The sequence below is a fragment of the Neovison vison genome, chromosome 10 (genome assembly GCF_020171115.1).
Source record: "Neovison vison isolate M4711 chromosome 10, ASM_NN_V1, whole genome shotgun sequence".
Taxonomy (NCBI): Eukaryota; Metazoa; Chordata; class Mammalia; order Carnivora; family Mustelidae; genus Neogale; species Neogale vison.
In genome coordinates this window covers 73,149,759-73,166,875 of record NC_058100.1, presented here as the reverse complement: position 1 = coordinate 73,166,875, position 17,117 = coordinate 73,149,759, and the positions used below count along the sequence as shown (strand labels likewise).

The following is a 17,117-nucleotide window of genomic DNA, read 5'->3' as shown; positions in this document are numbered from 1 at the left end:
TGTTTTTCTGCAAGCTAAAAATCCCCTCACAGCCTTCTGCTATTTCTTACTCGACATGGCTTCAAGCCACCCTCGTCACCATGTTCCGAACAAGTACCTGTTTGAACTGTTTAAAATGTGGCTCCCCAGACTGGGTACAGACCCATGTTAGAGAAAATGGGGCAATGACCTCCCTTATTTGGCACATTGCACCCTGCTCTATTTCTGGCTTAAACTTCCGCATAACTGGGAGATCCAGATTTCTGTAAATGAGCTGAAGAATTAATTCCTTTTTCACAGTTGCTCTGAAAGAGCTTGAAGTCAGCAACCACCTCTCAAAAAATAGAAGGGAGGGGCTTTTTTGGATGAACCACTCTCAACTGCTTCTTCTCTCTTTTTTCTGCAATTAATTTTCGTATTTTTTTTTTAATTTCCAAACAGTACTTTGTATCTTTTAAATAATATCTGGTTAGTTTAAGTCTCTTCCTTCTGTCTCCTGGACTCTTGGAATTATGATCCTGTCTGGCAACTCATTTTAAGATCAACAAACATTTGTTGAATACCTACTGTGTGCCAAGCACCAACCTAGAAGATTCCAAAGCAAATAACTCCTGTAATCTGTCTAGTGGAAGATTCAGACAGTCCAGATAAAGAGAATGTGGTAAGTGCGGTTAACCTTGCCTGGAAAGTCAAGAGAGATTAGCTCTTTTACTTTAGCATTTTGCAAAATTTTGATCAACATATTTAATTCATCTTTATTGAAAGTCTTGATAGATATGTTGAATAGGAGATGGTTAAGAATAGAGCTTTTCCCCTCATGGTTGATACTGATCCATGATTAATCATTCATCTTCAGGGGCACCTGGGTGGCTCAGTGGGTTAAAGCCTCGGCCTTCGGCTCAGGTCATGGTCCCAGAGTCCTCAGATGGAGCCCTGCATCGGGCTCTCTACTCAGCAGGGAGCCTGCTTCCTCCTCTGTGCCTGCTTCTCTGCCTACTTGTGATCTCTGTCTGTCAAATAAATAAATAAAATCTTTTAAAAAAAATCATTCATCTTCAAATGTTCTTAAACCACTAATGATCCTACCTAATGGTCATCAATATCTGGAAATATTTCGCTATCCTTTCCCAAGAACTTCACAGAACTTCATTGAATGAATTTCTATAGTGAAAATAAACTGTAACTAGAGCATTTCTTCTTGTCAAGTGAACTTATCAAAAAAGAAAATGAAATTAGCTTAACAAGCTCATAATTGACAAGGTGATCACCACTTCCTATACTCAAAACCGTTTATTTAATAAAGAGACAGGAAATCTGGGTTTAGTCTAGCTATTTCTAGAAACCAAAAAGTTGTGCAGTTCTTCATTTTCCCAGTCGGTAAATAAAATGGCTAAATCTGATTATTTTTCTAGAGCCCCTAGGAGTTCTAAAGGAATCAGAGGTCAATGTTATTAATCTATAGCCTTTCCTAAAAAATTACAGTGAACTACTTCACACATAGAAAAAGGTAAAACGAAGAATAAAATCTCCTTTTCCCCACCACTCTTCCTTTGTAGGTAAATATTTCTTATTTACCTATTTCCTTTGTATTTTACCTATTACAAAAAAGTTTCCCATAGTCCATTCTCCTATGGCATCTCCCTCCTTCAACTCCAAAGAGAACTATTCTGACTTTGAATATTCTATTCTGAATTCTGAATTCTGAGAACTATTCTGAATTCTGAACTATTTACTCCTGCCATCAACCTCTTTAGAGGTATATATTCCTTAAAAATATTTCATGCTTTTAAAATGTTTATAAATGGCATCAAACTGTATATATTCTTATTCTAGAGCAACTTACATTTTTGCTGATCATTGTGAAGTTCCACAATGTTAAATCATGCGTAGCTAATTTTCAATATTGTTTAGTAATGTGGTATAGTAATATATTGAATTGTGTAATTCATTGTTATATACTAACTGTGATTTTTCTAGGGCTGACATCACAAAATGCCACGGACTGAGTGACTTAAACAATAGAAATTTGTTTTCTCACAGTTCTGGGTGCTAGAAGTGAAAGATCAAGGTGTTGGCAAATTTGGTTACTTTAGATACTTCTCCTTGGCTTGCACGTGGCTGCCTTCTTGTTTTGTCCTCCCCCCTTGGTCTGTAAGTTGTCTGCATCCTAATGTCTTCTTATAAGGACACCAGCCAATAGGACCCACCCATATGACTTCATTCTACCTTAATCACCCCTGTAAAAGACCTGTCTCCAAATAGGGTCTAATTATGAGGTGCTCAGGGGTTAAGACTTCAACATAGTAATCTGGAGGTGGGGGGATGCAATTCAGTGCATAACAGTAATGAATGCACCACATTTTTTTATTCATCTCCTTCAATAGATACTTAGGTTTTTCCAATAGTTTGCTGTTACAATGCTGCCATCAACATTCTTGTACTTGTGCACTCTAGGGAGTGGAACTCTCGGGTCACAAACACATTGTCGGTGCTATCAGATCATAAAACAGTGGTCTCCAAAGTGGTTGTAGCAGTATACGCTCCTGATGGGTGTGCATAAGATTTATTACTCACATTATCAACAATAGCTAGACTATGAAAAGAGCCCAAGTGTCAATCGGCTGATGAACAGATAAAGAAGATGAGACACACACACACACACACAGATGGAATATTATTCAGCCACCAAAAAAAGAAAAGAAAAGAAAAGAAAAGAAATCTTGCCATTTACAATGAGGTGGATGAAGCTAGAGCATATTATGCCAAGGGAAATCAGTCAGAGAAAGACAAATACCACATGATCTCACTCATATGTGGAATTTAAGAAAGAAAACAGATGAACATATGGGAAGGAGGGAAAGAGAAAAAGGAGAGAGGGAAACAAGCCATAAGAGACTCTTTTTTTTTAATTATTTTTTTATAAACATATACTGTATTATTAGCCCCAGGGGTACAAGTCTGTGAATCGCCAGGTTTACACACTTCACAGCACTCACCATAACCCCACCCCCCTCTTCCAACCCCGTCCCCCCCAGCAACCCTCAGTTTGTTTTGTGAGATTAAGAGTCTCTTATGGTTTGTCTCCCTCCCGATCCCATTTCGCTTCATTTATTCTTTTCCTACCCACCAAACCCCCAACGTTGCATCTCCACTTCCTCATATCAGGGAGATCATATGATAGTTGTCTTTCTCCAATTGACTTATTTCGCTAAGAAGCCATAAGAGACTCTTAACAATAGAGAACAAACTGAGGGTTGTTGGAGGGAGGTGAGTGGGGGGAGGACTAGATGGTGAGGGGTTAAAGAGTGATGAGCACTGGGTGTGGTATGTAATGATGGACCATTGAATTCTACTCCTGAAGCCAATATTACAATGTATGTTAACTAACAAAATTTAAATTTAAAAAATAAGCTAGAAGTGCAGCAATTAAAAAAAAGGATTCTGTTGATCCACATCTTTGCCAACCCTTGGTATTGTCAGATTATTAAAAACAACAACAACAACAACAACAATGTGATAGATGTGAGAATTTCTCATGGTGGTTTGATTTATATGAAAATATGAAAAAAATGCATTTTTGCATATCTATTGACCATGGTTACTCACCTGTGAATTGCCTGTCCATATCTTTTGCCCATTTTTCTATTGGTCTGTCTTTTCCTTACTGATTTGTAGGAGTTCTCTATGCAATCTGGATGGTAATCCTTCTTGATTCTATGTACCACAAATAAATCTTCAAACCTATAACATGTTTTCAACTTTTTAAATATCTTTTCATGAACAGGAGTTTTTTTGTTTTGTTTTGTTTTTGAAGATTTTATTTCTTTATTTGACAGAGAGAGAGAAAGCACAAGCAGGGGGAGCAGCAGAGGGAGAGGGAAAAGCAGGCTCCTGCTGAGTGGGGAGCCCAATGTGGGGCTTGATCCCAGGACCCTGGGATCATGACCTGAGCCAGAGGCAGACGCTTAATCAACTGAGCCACCCAGGCGCCCTTGAACAGGAGTTTTTTTTTTGTTTTTTTTTTTTAAAGATTTTATTTATTTATTTGACAGAGAGAGATCACAAGTAGGCAGAGAGGCAGGCAGAGAGAGAGGAGGAAGCAGGCTCCCTGCTGAGCAGAGAGCCCGATGCGGGACTCGATCCCAGGACCCTGAGATCATGACCTGAGCTGAAGGCAGCGGCTTAACCCACTGAGCCACCCAGGCGCCCGAACAGGAGTTTTTTAAATGAAGTCAGATTTATTATTATTTTATGTTTCCTTTTTTTTTTTTTTAATTTAAGAGATTCTTCCCTGTTTTGAGGTCATAAAAATACTATTGTATACTCTCTCCTAAAAGTTCTAAAGATTCACTTTTAACATTTAGGCCTTAAACTCATTCACAGTTGATTTTTGTGCATGTTATAATGTGGAGATCCAATTTTATTTTTTTCAATTTGAAAAATAAATGTGTGACTCTATTACTGAATCTGTAAACTGATTGTGAGCCTATTGCTAATCCAAGAGCCTCTCTTGGATTCCTCTTTCCTTCCTATTTAACACAATCATTGAAGGCTTTGTAAAAGAGGAATCATTTGAGTGGGATCTTAAAAAATGAATAGGATTTCAAGAGGCAGAAACGAGAGAAGTCGTTTGAAGAAACATGGCACAAATAATGAGGAGAGGAAACAGATGGATGATGAATTTAGAAGAGAGCCAGTCTCAAAACTGAAGAGAATCTGCTTTGATTGAAGGGTTGGTTACTGAGTACAAGATTGGCCACGGGATTGAATCCCACTGTCCAATATAATATCCACCAGCCACACAGGACTTGAAATGTGACTAGTCCAAATTAAAATGTGCTCTAAGTGTAAAATACTCATCAGATTTCAAAGACTAACTTAGTAGGACTTCTTTCCAGTTACTGCAGCTGGAGGAACCATGAGCCTCAGAGTCTCCAGAGACACTCTGTACAAGGTGGTACAGAAGTCCTCCATGGGAACCAGGGCAAGTGCCCAAGTTTTTGGAGACGGTGGATCTGTAGATCAGCCTGAGGAACGGTGACCCTTACAAAGACAAATGCTTTCCAGGCACCATCAGGCTTAAGTCCACTCCCCGACCCAAGTTCTCCATATGGGTTTTGAGGAACCAGTAGCCCTGTGATGAGTCCAAGGCTGTGGATATTCCCCACATGGACACTGAGGCACTGAAGAAACTCAACAAGAATAAAAAATTAGTCAAGAAGCTGGCCAAGAAGCATGATGCCTTTTTGGCTTCAGACTCTGATTTTGCAGATCCCATGAACCCTGGGCCCAGGCCTAAAGAAGCCTGGCAAGTTCCCTTCCTTGCTAACCAACAGTGAGAACATGGTGGCCAAAGTGGATAAAGTGAAATCAGTCATCAAATTCCAGATGAAGAATGTGCTGTGTCCGGCAGTGACCGTTGGCCACGGGAAGATGACAGATGATGAACTCATGTACAACATTCACTTAGCTGTCAATTTCCTGGCATCATTGCTGAAGAATTAGGAGAACATCCAGGCTTTATACATCAAGAGCACCATGGACGAACCCCAGTACCTGTACTTAGGCATAGTTTAATGAGTCCTAGTGTGCTACCATTAAAAAAAAGAAAAAAGACTTAGGAAAAAATACTGTAAATTATCCCATTAATAATAAAAATAAGGGGTGCCTGGATGGCTCAGGCATTAAGCATCTGCCTTCAGCTCAGGTCATAATCCCAGGGTGCTGGGATGGAGCCCTGCATCGGGCTCCCTGCTCAGTGGGAAGCCGGCTTCTCCCTCTCCCACTCCCCCTGCTTGTGTTCCCTCTCTCTCTGTCAAATAAGTAAAATCTTTTAAAACAAATAATGTTTTATATTGATTACATATCAAAATGATGATATTTTGGATATATTGGGTTGAATCAAATATATAATTAAAATTAATTTCATCTGTTTCTTTTTACTTTTTTTAATGTGGCTACCAGAAAATTTTAAATAACAATTGTGGTTTGCATTACATTTATATTGAGACTGCTGTGGGATGCCAGCAAAGTAAGCTAGGGCCAGATTGTGGAGGGTTTTGAATGCTGCTCTAAAAAGTTCCATGTGTTACTCAGTAAAGTAATGGGGAGAATCAAAGAGTTTTGAGCCAAGGAAAGGCCATCGAATATTCCTAACTTTATGACTAAGCATTCTGTCTGCACACAGCCAATTTTAGAAACCATTTTACCATTAGCTCTGGGCAGACGATTAATCGTGGCAATGTGATTCTTACAGAGAATATTTGATGTGGTAGTCCTTGTCACTTTTATTGTAGCACGAATGAAATCTAATGTGTGCTCCTTTTAGGGGGAAATTGGAACGTAAATGAGCCAAACTTTTAATAATTCCCCTTTACTTAGGGAATAAAGTGATTCTTTTTGTCTGAAATTAACTCAATATAGTCAGCTTTCAAAATTCTCTACATCTCCCCCTAATCCAGTCAAATATGTTAAAGGGTTACTATAGTTAATAACGCTGTAGTGCATATTTGAAAGTTGCTGAAAGAGGAGATCTTGAAAGTTCTCATCATAAGAAAAAAAAAACTCATTACTGTGTGTGGTGACACGTTCACTACACTTACTGTGATGATCATTTTATAGTGATTACAAATACAGAATTGTTATGTTGTGCACCTGAAACTAATTCGGTAAGAAAATAATTGTTAAAAATATGTTGGGTTGAAGTGTAGATAGTGTTAGAATGCTAGAAAGAGCAGAATCTGTAGTCTGTTCTTGTTACATCTTTGCCACCGTCTTTATGTGACTTCATGATTGCTCGTTTCTTGTCAGACACCATTCCAAACAATTTATATAAACTATCTTAGGAATTCTCACAGTTATTCTATTGTCCGGAGACACAGAGGAGTAGCTTGCTCAAGAACACATAGTGTAAGTTTTGTTTGTTGGTTGGTTGGTTGGGGGGGGGGGGTTGTTTTGTTTTGTTTTTTTTGGAAGTAAGGTTTCAGACAGGGGCACCTAAATTCAGAACCCAGGCTTTATGTAGAAATATAGTGATCCTTTCAGTTTTTCAATGGACATATATGCATGAATTTTTTGAAATACTTGAATTTTTTGAAATACTTCCTAACTTAACAATATTTTGCAATTTTCCCAAGTTGTATTCTCCTATAGCATGATTATTAATAGCTACATAATATTCCATGCATGAAAGCTGTACCACACTTTGTAGAGCCATTATGTCATTTGCAATATTTTCCAATTAATATGCCACGATGATCTTTCCTGTAATCAAGTCTTTGTATACAACCCTGATGATTTCTTTAGGAGAGATGCCAACAAGTGAAATTTCTGGGCCATAACAATCACCTCTAAAGCGCTGGAAGTAAGCAGATGCAAAGAACGGAAAGCAACATCAGCTAACAGAAACTCTTTTATGTCCGACCCTCAGCCCCATGGTGGGTGACTCTCAAGGCCAGCCCCGTAGCGGAAGGCAGCATGGCCATGGAAGAGGAGAGCCTCCATGCTGGGATCCATGAAATCTCTCTGCTTTCCTGTCTCTCTGGCTTGCAGGGCTTCGGCCCCCAGGGTCTCGGCTGGGGACTCCCTCCTAGGTTTGCGTTACTTAAAAATTACTTGGACGCCTTTAAGGGATTTACAGGACAACCACACTCTCCCTCCGCAGGGTTCTTTCTCCCACTCCAAACGCCGCAGTTTAACCCAGGGGCTTCTGAGCAGTGTATTTAATATTCTCTCCCAGACTCTCTTATTTAAGTTTCTCTTGTCAGGTCAGTTTTAGAACTGATATCCACCCTGTTATCAATAGTAAAATAGATCTGATGCCACTACAGCCCTTCGAAAGTGATACACCTCTCGTTCTCTTAATCCTGGGGAGGGGTTACAAATCAAAGAAGCCTACGTCATAATGGTTATTGAGCGCAGAAACACCTCGCAATTCTGAAGTAGCTGCTAATGCTGGTGAAAAGTGCCTGATTGAGGTCTTCTCTTTCTTGTAGGAATCCGGAGCTTTCTTGGGCTTAAAACAGTTTCACAAAACGCGGGTTGAGAAATCGATTACACAAGGTTCTTTATTCTTATGTAAGGCATTGTAGTTGGAGCCCTTTCTCATGAGAGCCCGGATAGCTCAGTCGGTAGAGCATCAGACTTTTAATCTGAGGGTCCAGGGTTCAAGTCCCTGTTCGGGCGCTTGTCTCAAACTTTAACCTTTCTTTTCCCTTCGATTTTTAACAAGCTGAGAAACACAAATTCCGTCTCAATGAGAAACTATTGTACAAAAACCTCCATATTCGCTAAAAAATTAAGTAATTTTGCAGAGTCAGTTTTTTCTTCCCTGAGAACACATTTATCTTGCATATTCTAAAAGCAATGGTAAAATAAATTCATTTTGAAGTAGAAGTACGTCTTACCTCAAGAATTTCGTATGGTAATATTTGGTAATGTAAATGAGGGGCAAAAGCCACAAACGCCCGAACAGGGACTTGAACCCTGGACCCTCAGATTAAAAGTCTGATGCTCTACCGACTGAGCTATCCGGGCGCTCTATATAGGTATTGTTCTTCTATTTACTTGATATAATTCTAATAAGTTATTTCTCTGGCAAAATACCTTTAAAATAATTCTTTCAGCACAGTGAGGGAAAACATTCACTTTCCTATCTTTTTCTCGATTTACTCAAGACACATGTTCTTCTTCGAGTTCTCTCATATTTCATGTTTGCTCAATTGCCAATATCTACAAAACTGAAAGGAAAGAGTAGCAACTTACAAGACAAGGCAACCAACTTTAAATTTTCAGACATAGAGTTGAAACCTTTTTATTACAATTCTTCTGTCTTCCATCTATCACATTGCTGATAGAACCTCTTAATTTTAGTGACCCTACAGAACCAGATTGATGTATCTTTCCCCTTAATGAAAAATACATTTCCATTCACTAGATGATGTCGCTGTTAGATTAGCATTCCTCAGCACAAAAGAAGGAAAGATGCAGTTGATTCATGAATAGAGGAGCTGATAGAAGAGAATAAAAGTAACAGTGGGAAGGGGGGTCCAAATTTAGATTGAGAGAAAAAGAGCTCAGACTCTTTATTTAGGTTTTCATCGGAGTTTCGCCTTCCTGACAAGTTGCAGTTTTCAAGTCAGGCTCACAAGAAGCGCCCTCCTAAAACAGTATTAGTATGTACCAGCGGGAGCAACATGGAGTATTAAGAACAAATATCTCCAGATCAGCCTAGTCTTTCCCAAAATCAGTTTCATCAACCCTGACGCATAGGGTGTGGAACACAAGATTATGAAATTTTGAAAACCGATAAGGGAATTCATTCTTTATTTCTGGGAACTTGAGATTTCTGAACACAATGAACAACAAAACAGTTCAGCCTCAGCTGGAGGGATTTCTTTCCTACAATTGTCTGATTCTTTTAGAATGAAGACCAACAAATTATGTGACCCTGAGCAGGCCTGGGTTTCCGCATCTATAAAATGAGGGAATTGATTAGTCGACCTGTTAGATACCTTCCAAATCAGAAGTTTTCCCACGCTATTACTTTTCCCACTGTGAATAAGATTAGAAGGAACAGACTCAAAATGCAACACGAAGAAATGATTTAACTCAACAAACGTCTATTGATCTATTAATGTATGGTACCTACTATTTTTACAGCAGTAAACTAGGCACAGTGGGAAGGAAAACAGGAATCGTGGAAGGAAAGTGGGGAGTGTAAATTGGGTCTGAAGGATGGTGAACAGGCTCATAGGGCTGGAACGGAAGGAGGTAGCAAGAGGAGGTGCCAGACTGGAGACATCTGACTCTGACAGGTTTACCTCAGGCCAAGGAGGAAAAATTAAATCATATAGGCAATGCGAAGTTTGAAAGTTGAATCGAAGGTCTGGCTTGTTAACATTGCAGTGTCCCACCCGAGGTAGCAGGAACTAAATCGGCTTTACCCCACGTTGCATTACACACACCGGAAGGAGTGCAAGCTTGTACCTAATTTAGCGCTAACCCTGGGGTGTTTCTTCAAGCTTCTCACTTTCCATAGACTGTCTAACTTAATTCCCCCGCTAGAGGGCAGTCCAAACTCACAGATTCTATATTGGGAACCCCGCCCCACATTTCTTAAACATCATTCCCCCACTAATCTATCCCTTTTAAATTTTTTTGTTTCAATTTAGTATAACATATGGTATAATATTAGCCTCTGATGTTCCCCCACTAATTTGTAAAGGGATACTTTTTGCCCACCCTCTCCCACCCTGCCCTGCCCTGGCCCCCGTGCCCCCATTTACCGAACTCATCTGTCTTTGAAAATCACCATTGACTCTGTGTCAGAGCTGGGAAAAGTTGTGGAGCAGGAAAGGTAATGCCCTTCTCCCACCTCCTTCCCCTCTCAGTGACTCCATCTGTTACCTGGCCCCAGTCTTCTCAACAGTCAGCAACCGTTAGCTTAAGCAGTCACACCTTGGAGTGGAAACTGTTTTCACAGGGACTTGAGGGCACCGAAATGCATGGTGAGGTCTTGTCTTCCTCATCCTGAGGGTCCCACAGCATGCATGGCAGAGAAAGCACATGATAGTTGTGAATTGGATCCAATTGTATGGAGAGCCAGATAGCACATCTCTATTAGTGAAATTCAATTTAGGCCTTGCAGGAAAGGTTTAATTTGGGGAGGCTTTCCCGGGGCTTCCCAAATCAATGCCAAGTGTAGCTGCCTACTCGAAGACCCAGTCTTCCATCATCACTGTATAGCTGAGACCATTTGGAGTTGAGACCATTACAAGGCACTGGGGAGATGCCTGGTACAGAGAAGTTGTTTGGAGACATCTCCTCTGGTGATTTGACCCTAATAACTTCAAACTGAGAGCAACCTGGGTTTCTGATGGGTGCTCCCACTCCTCACCTCTCTGAGAATACAGGGAAGCTAACAGCCCCACAGTCTTGGACAGCAGCAAGAGCTCAGACACTGGGATAAATATTTCCTGAACCAGGCAGCCCTCAAATATCCTGGGTCATTGGAAAGGTGTAAGAGAGATATAGGACTGTTGTCAAAGCCAGTGGAATTTGGTGAGATGGAATAAGTCAATCAACCACTAAATATTTCCAGGGCTCACCCACCCCATCTCCAACATCTATTCTCCTTTCAAAAATATTTGGATCTTTTTGTGGAAAGTCTACTGAAGGGTTTTTAAAGGGAAATGGTGCAAACATTGCCTTTTGCAATTTCCTTTTTTGCAATTAAATTCCTTTTGCAATTGCCTTTTGCAATTAAAGCTTTTTCTCAGATAAACCCTACCTAGGCCAGGGCCACTTGGGTGGCTCAGTCAGTTAAGCCCTGCATCAGTTTCCTGTAGGGAGTCTGCTGCTCCCCATCTGCTGCTCCCCCTCTGCTGCTCTCCCTGCTTGAGTTCTCCCTCTGTCAAATAAATTAACAAAAACAAAAAACCCTAACCCAGAGCAGAGCCCCAAGAGAACACAGCACAGATTTACTCACCTTCTCCTCTCATTCATTTCAACTACCTGTTCCCTAATAACCGGGTCCCCATTCATTCACTCATCACCAATATTTACTGAACACCAGCTTTGGATCAGGCAATGAATTAATTTTAGAAATTCAAGGGTAAACCCAACAGAGATTGCCTTGTCCTTAAGGAGCTTATAGTCTAATCATTCTTCTGTCCCCTCCCCAATTCAGGAAAAAGTCAGACAAGTAATTCCGACTATCTGTGATTAGTGTGACAATCCAGGCGTCTCTCAGGTGTATTTTGACATTTTCGGGAGGTGCTCTAGGGAAGCTTCCTGGAAAGCTAATTGTAGGATGTATTAGTCTGCTGTAGCTGCTATAACAAATAACCACAATTTAGTAGATTAAAAGTTTATTATAAAAAAAAAAGTTTATTATCGTACAGTTCTGTAGATCAGAAGCCTAACATGGGTCCCACTGAGCTGAAATCAAAGTGTCAACAGGGTCGTGTCATCCTTTCTGAAGGCTCTGGGGGAAGATCTGTTTCCTTGCTTTTCCAGTTTCTAGAAGCTGTTCATGTTTCCTGGCTCAGGACTTCAACCCTCTGACCTAAGAGCCAGTAGTGTTGTATCTTACCATTCTTCCAGCACCACAGCGCCCTCTGATTTCAACTGGGGAACATGCTCCGCTTTTGTGGACCCGTGTGATTAGCTTGGGCTCCCGTGCGTAATCCAGGCTAATCTCCCAATCTCACAGTCTTTACTAAATCCCATCTGCACAATCCTTTTGCCATGTAAGATAACATATTTACACCTTCCAGGGATTGGGGAGCAGACATTTCTTCCTTTGGTGGGGGCATTATTCTGCCTACCATGTAGAAAGACAGCCACATAAAGGGCAGGGCAAAAGAGATAAGGTTGGGGTGGGGGCGGGGGGGAGGAGGCCCTTTTCAACCAGTAGGAAGAGCTTGTAGAATGACTCCTGGGCAGGAATCGCATGTATTCCAGGAACAACACGGAGTTTGCATTGGAATGAGGGAGGGAGTTATTCATTCAACACACAGTTCTTAAAGCCCCATACATGGTAGGTGCTGTTTTGAGGATACAAGGATAAACAGGACAAAGTCTCTGTCCTCTGAAAAGCAAGAGCCAGATTATGAGAAGCCTTGTTGACTTTCTTAAGGAGTTTGGGCTTCATCCAAGAGCTCTTTGGAGTCACCCATTCATGCACTGGACAAATGTTATTGAGCATGTGCTATGTGCCAGGCATGTTCCAGGCTCTGGGAATACAGAAGTCTAAAACGGGAAAACAAAAAAACAACAGACCCAAAGAATCCCTGCCCTTGTGGAGCTTCCATGCTAGCTGATGTCAATTAAGCAAGGGAAGCAGATGTCTGCTTTAGGAAGATCGTTCTGGCTGGGGTATTGGGGAAAAGACTGGAGCAGAGCTCCCTCCTTGGACCCCTCCTCTTTTATCAGGGACCGTCTTCCCCTTTATCCTCCCACTGTACCTATTCTGCAACACCGTACCTGCAGCCCTGGTTCAATATCCTACACCTGGGCTTCCCGGTGGTGCAGAAGAAAAATGAGGAAAATGTTAATATCCTCTCCACTACATATCAGAATATCTGATTCCAGCCACATCCTTGACCCTGCTAACAATTCCATTTCTCTCTCTGAGAAGCCACCATTCTTGTTTCTTTTGGTGTCTATTTTAACTTCATCCACTTACTTTAAGTCCTCAAGCCCAGCTTGACTTCTTCTCTTTCAGGAGATTGCTTACAGACTGTCAGCTAGCAACCAGTTAGCCCCTAGCCTCTAGGCTTACCAGTCTACCCAAGTATCTGCTCCGCTCCTTGCCCTTTCTCAACGATGTACCAGGCAATCCCATCCCCTTCCCTCTGGTGTGTCCAGATCCCATTTCCTCTGGGACAGTTTTCATTAATCATCTCTCTCCTTGGTCTTCCCCCTCAACTATTGCATTGCACTTCCTTCCCATCTGAAAAAGGAAAGCCATAACAAAAACCTTCACCCTCTTCAACCCCTATCCACTGACACAGTTCGTCCCATGAATTGCCAGGCTTCTAGAAAGAAGCTCCAGTGGATTCCTGCCAATCCAAAGGGCACTTCCCAGGCCTGCCCTCCTGGTTGTCCCTGCCACACTCGTGTTCTGGTCACTTTCCTGACACTGCCTCCCACCCTCCATCCTGATACTCTTTGGTCTCGGTTTTTCTCTACCAACTTGGTTGTTTCTTCTCAACTTCTTTGGCAGGGCTCTTCCTCTGCACGCCCACTTGAGAGATCTCACGCATGCCCAGTTTCACTGACTATTCATAATCTGAGGAGTCCAAAATTGCCCTCACTTGTCCACACCTCTGCTTTGACTTTAGTTTTTAAACATCCTCACCCCAACATACCCAAAATGAAATTCATTTTTGCTCCCCCAACACCTGGGCCCTGTCTTACCATAGTCCCCCACCTGGTACATGGCATGACCTGCCACTAATTCCTAAGGCATCAAGCGGACAGTGATTCTAGATCCTTCCCCCCACTCCCTACACTCAATATATTATCAATTATTGATTTGACTTTTTTTTTTTTAAGATTTTACTTATTTGTTTGACAGACAGAGAGAGAGAGAGAGAGATCACAAGTAGGTACAGAGGCAGGCAGAGAGAGAGGGAGAAGAAGGCTCCCTGGTGAGCAGAGAGCCTGATGTGATTCGGGGCTCGATCCAAGGACCCTGAACCTGAGATCATGACCTGAGCTAAAGGCAGAGGCTTAACGCACGGAGCCATCCAGGTGCCCCTTGATTTGACTTTCTAATCATTACTTGTATCTGTTCTTTCCTTTTTCTCCTCACTGCCACAGCCCTGGCCCCATCTTGAGATTCTCTGTTCTTGCACTCTGAATGAAGTCGTGGCCTCTGTGAGCTCTCAGCCCATACTCCTAATGTGGCAGGAAACAAATGGCACACACCAGTTTGAAGAGATAATTTACAAAGGGTCAGCAGGGTGAAGGAAAACCACAGGAATAGTGCGCCGCACACTGGGGCCAGCAGGAAAGCGAATTTCCACTCCCAGGTCTGAGAAGCCAATTGAGATCGTCTGCATCGAGAAAGCCCAGGAAGGAGAGGGAACCACCCAGAGGGAGCTGTGAACTTGGGTTGAGGGTGGTGGCCAGCCCACAGGGACTCCAAAGAGAGTATTTGCTGAGAAGCAAATACCCAGACCTATTTAACCTCCTTCCTTCCAATCCTCTGCCAGGGCTCCCAGGGGTTACCCTCTACTAGGAAGCCCACGGTGAACACTGAGTCTGCAGAGACAAAGGGAAGGCACAGAGCGCATCTTCCAAATCCTCCTATGTAATATGCCAGAAGGTTTTCTGATCATTCCCAGCTCCACTTGTCTACACCCTGGGTTCTCTGTCACCCACAGGACAAAATCTAAACTTGGCATGCGCTGGTTTCTAAGGAAATTTTTTCTCCCTACCAAAGTGCATTATAGAGCCTTTGATAGGATGTTCAACCAGAGAGCCAGGCTTATTTCCTGTTAGCTCCCCATTTGAGAAATGTTCACTCTGGCAACAGACATACTGATGGCCCCTAGGCTACTCTGTTCTCTTGGGTCTCTGAGCTGAGTCTGATGACGGCCACACAGTAAGGGTCGCAAATATCTGTACTGTGAACAAGTGAATGAAGGCGTGTTTTTATCTGCTGTGGCTCTTGAGGATAACATCTCCATTATGATGTGTGCGCAGAGCATTCTGTCTACAGTCATCGGAATGGTTCACGGACATTCTCTCATTGGGTCTTCACAAGAGCCCTGAGTGGTAAGTGAAACTGATCATTATTACTGATGCTTGGAGCACGACTATCCAAGGCCACATGGCAGAGAGTAGAGAGAAGAAACACAAGCTTGGGTCTCCCCTGTCATGGGCTTCTCCTCCTATGGTCTCACTCAGCGTAGCCTGCAATTAGGGGTCCCTCACATTCACTCAGATTTTGTCTTATATAAGAACAAAACCCCAAAATCTCAAGAAATCCTTCTGCATCGGGAACTCGCTTTTTACATTGCTTTCTCCCGGTAGGATTTCTTCTGCTTAGTCAGATTCCCTACTTAATAAATATCCTCTTACTGAGCTTTGGAGTCTCCAGTTCTCTAACTTTACGAATCTAGGAATTGTGTTGGCTTTTTGCAGTTTTGTATTAATGAGGAAATTTTAGAGGTCCCATATCTTATTAAAAAGGCCTTTCCAGCTTTTTTTTTTTTTTTTAACTCTAGTAAACCCTAAACAGGACTGAAATAGTAGCATTTTAACAAATATTTCCTTGAGACCAGGAAAGGGGTAGGTTGACAGACGTTTCCATGGGAACCCTGGCTGGGGAGTTCCAGGCTTCTGAGTGAGGCTGGGAGCCTGGAGACCCCATACCTGAAGGGGAAGGCAGGGGAGGGAGGCTGGGAACCAGGTGTTGATCCTTGCAGACCGGCCAGAGAGGAAGGAGAGCCCTGGGAGAGAACAAATTCAAGTTTTGAGGAAATTGTACTTTGAGATCGGAGATCTTAGTTACCATGCAAAGTAAATGCAAATGAGGAGCTGGCCAATTTTTGGTTGTTCTTTTTTTTTTTTTTTTTTTGGGTGGAGTCTTTAGGAAAATTCTTCTAGAGACCACTGCTCAAAAAATGTTGACTTCGAGTCAACATTTAAACATAACCTACTACCACAGCTGGGCTGGAGGACCCTCTGGCACCCCTCCCCCTCAGGACTGCTATCCTCTGGGGTTCAGGTCGCACGAGGCACTCGGGGTACAGAAACACCACCAGGGCTGAGTGCTCGGCGCGGAAACAGCTTCCCCCCTACCCCCACCTCCGCCCTCAAGGTAGGGGCTTTTGCAGGCGTCGCCATCCTAATAATGCAGTGGGGGAAAGTCCTCGAACTGCCCACGGTTCCTTTTCAGCAGAGCGAGCAGGCATTCATCTGACACTGAGCAAAGGGGTCCCTGCGGGGAAAAGTAACGACCCAGCTGCAGAGACCTCACCCGAGTGGGACGCTGCAGCGCCGGCTGCGGGCTCCCGAGCACAATCGGACGCCCGCGCGCCGCTCGCCCCCGCGCCCCCGCGCCCCCGCGCCCCCGCGCCCCCGCGCCCCCGCGCCCCCGCGCCCCCGCGCCCCCGCGCCCCCGCGCCCCCGCGCCCCCGCGGGGAGGGAGGGAGGGAGGGAGGCAGCGAGCGGCGGCGGAGAGAGGGAGGGAGGCGGGAGGCGGGCGGGAGAGGTGGAGGGCGGTCAGGGTTCCGGGGACCGCCCCGCCCTCGCGCTCGCCGCCGACTCGGCGCTGCGGGCTGGAGCGGGCGGCCGGGCGGCTGCCTGTCCAGGCCGGGGCTGGCAGCGCATCGCGTCGCCGTGCAGTGCGCCGGGTCTCCGGGAGATGGCTTCTCCGCTCCCGCCCGCTGCTCCCGCTATTGTCTCACCCGGGGTGGCCTGACTCTGCGGGCTCGCGCACGCTCGTGGCCCGGAGGGCTTCCCCCGCGCCCCCCCTCCGGAGCCGGTCCCGCGCCCTTTCCTGCCTTCCCCGCCGCCCCGGGGTGGGGGCCCCAGGGCCGGCCGCGCGCGGCGCGCAGCGCGGAGAGGGGAGCGGCCCGGGAGCGGGCGGTGCGCGGCCGGCGCGCCCGGTGTTGGGGACG

The 17,117-nt window shown here is 43.8% G+C and overlaps 2 non-coding genes and 1 pseudogene across 2 annotated transcripts; 2 read left to right on the top strand and 1 right to left on the bottom strand.

The window, feature by feature from the left end:
• The first annotated feature begins 4,897 nt into the window (after positions 1 to 4,897).
• On the top strand, positions 4,898 to 5,576 carry LOC122918193 (annotated as a pseudogene).
• A 2,514-nt stretch (positions 5,577 to 8,090) lies between these two features.
• TRNAK-UUU lies at positions 8,091 to 8,163 on the top strand. Its single transcript has one exon. It is a non-coding gene; the product is annotated as a tRNA-Lys (tRNA).
• A 278-nt stretch (positions 8,164 to 8,441) lies between these two features.
• TRNAK-UUU lies at positions 8,442 to 8,514 on the bottom strand. The gene has a single exon. It is a non-coding gene; the product is annotated as a tRNA-Lys (tRNA).
• Positions 8,515 to 17,117: the final 8,603 nt, after the last annotated feature.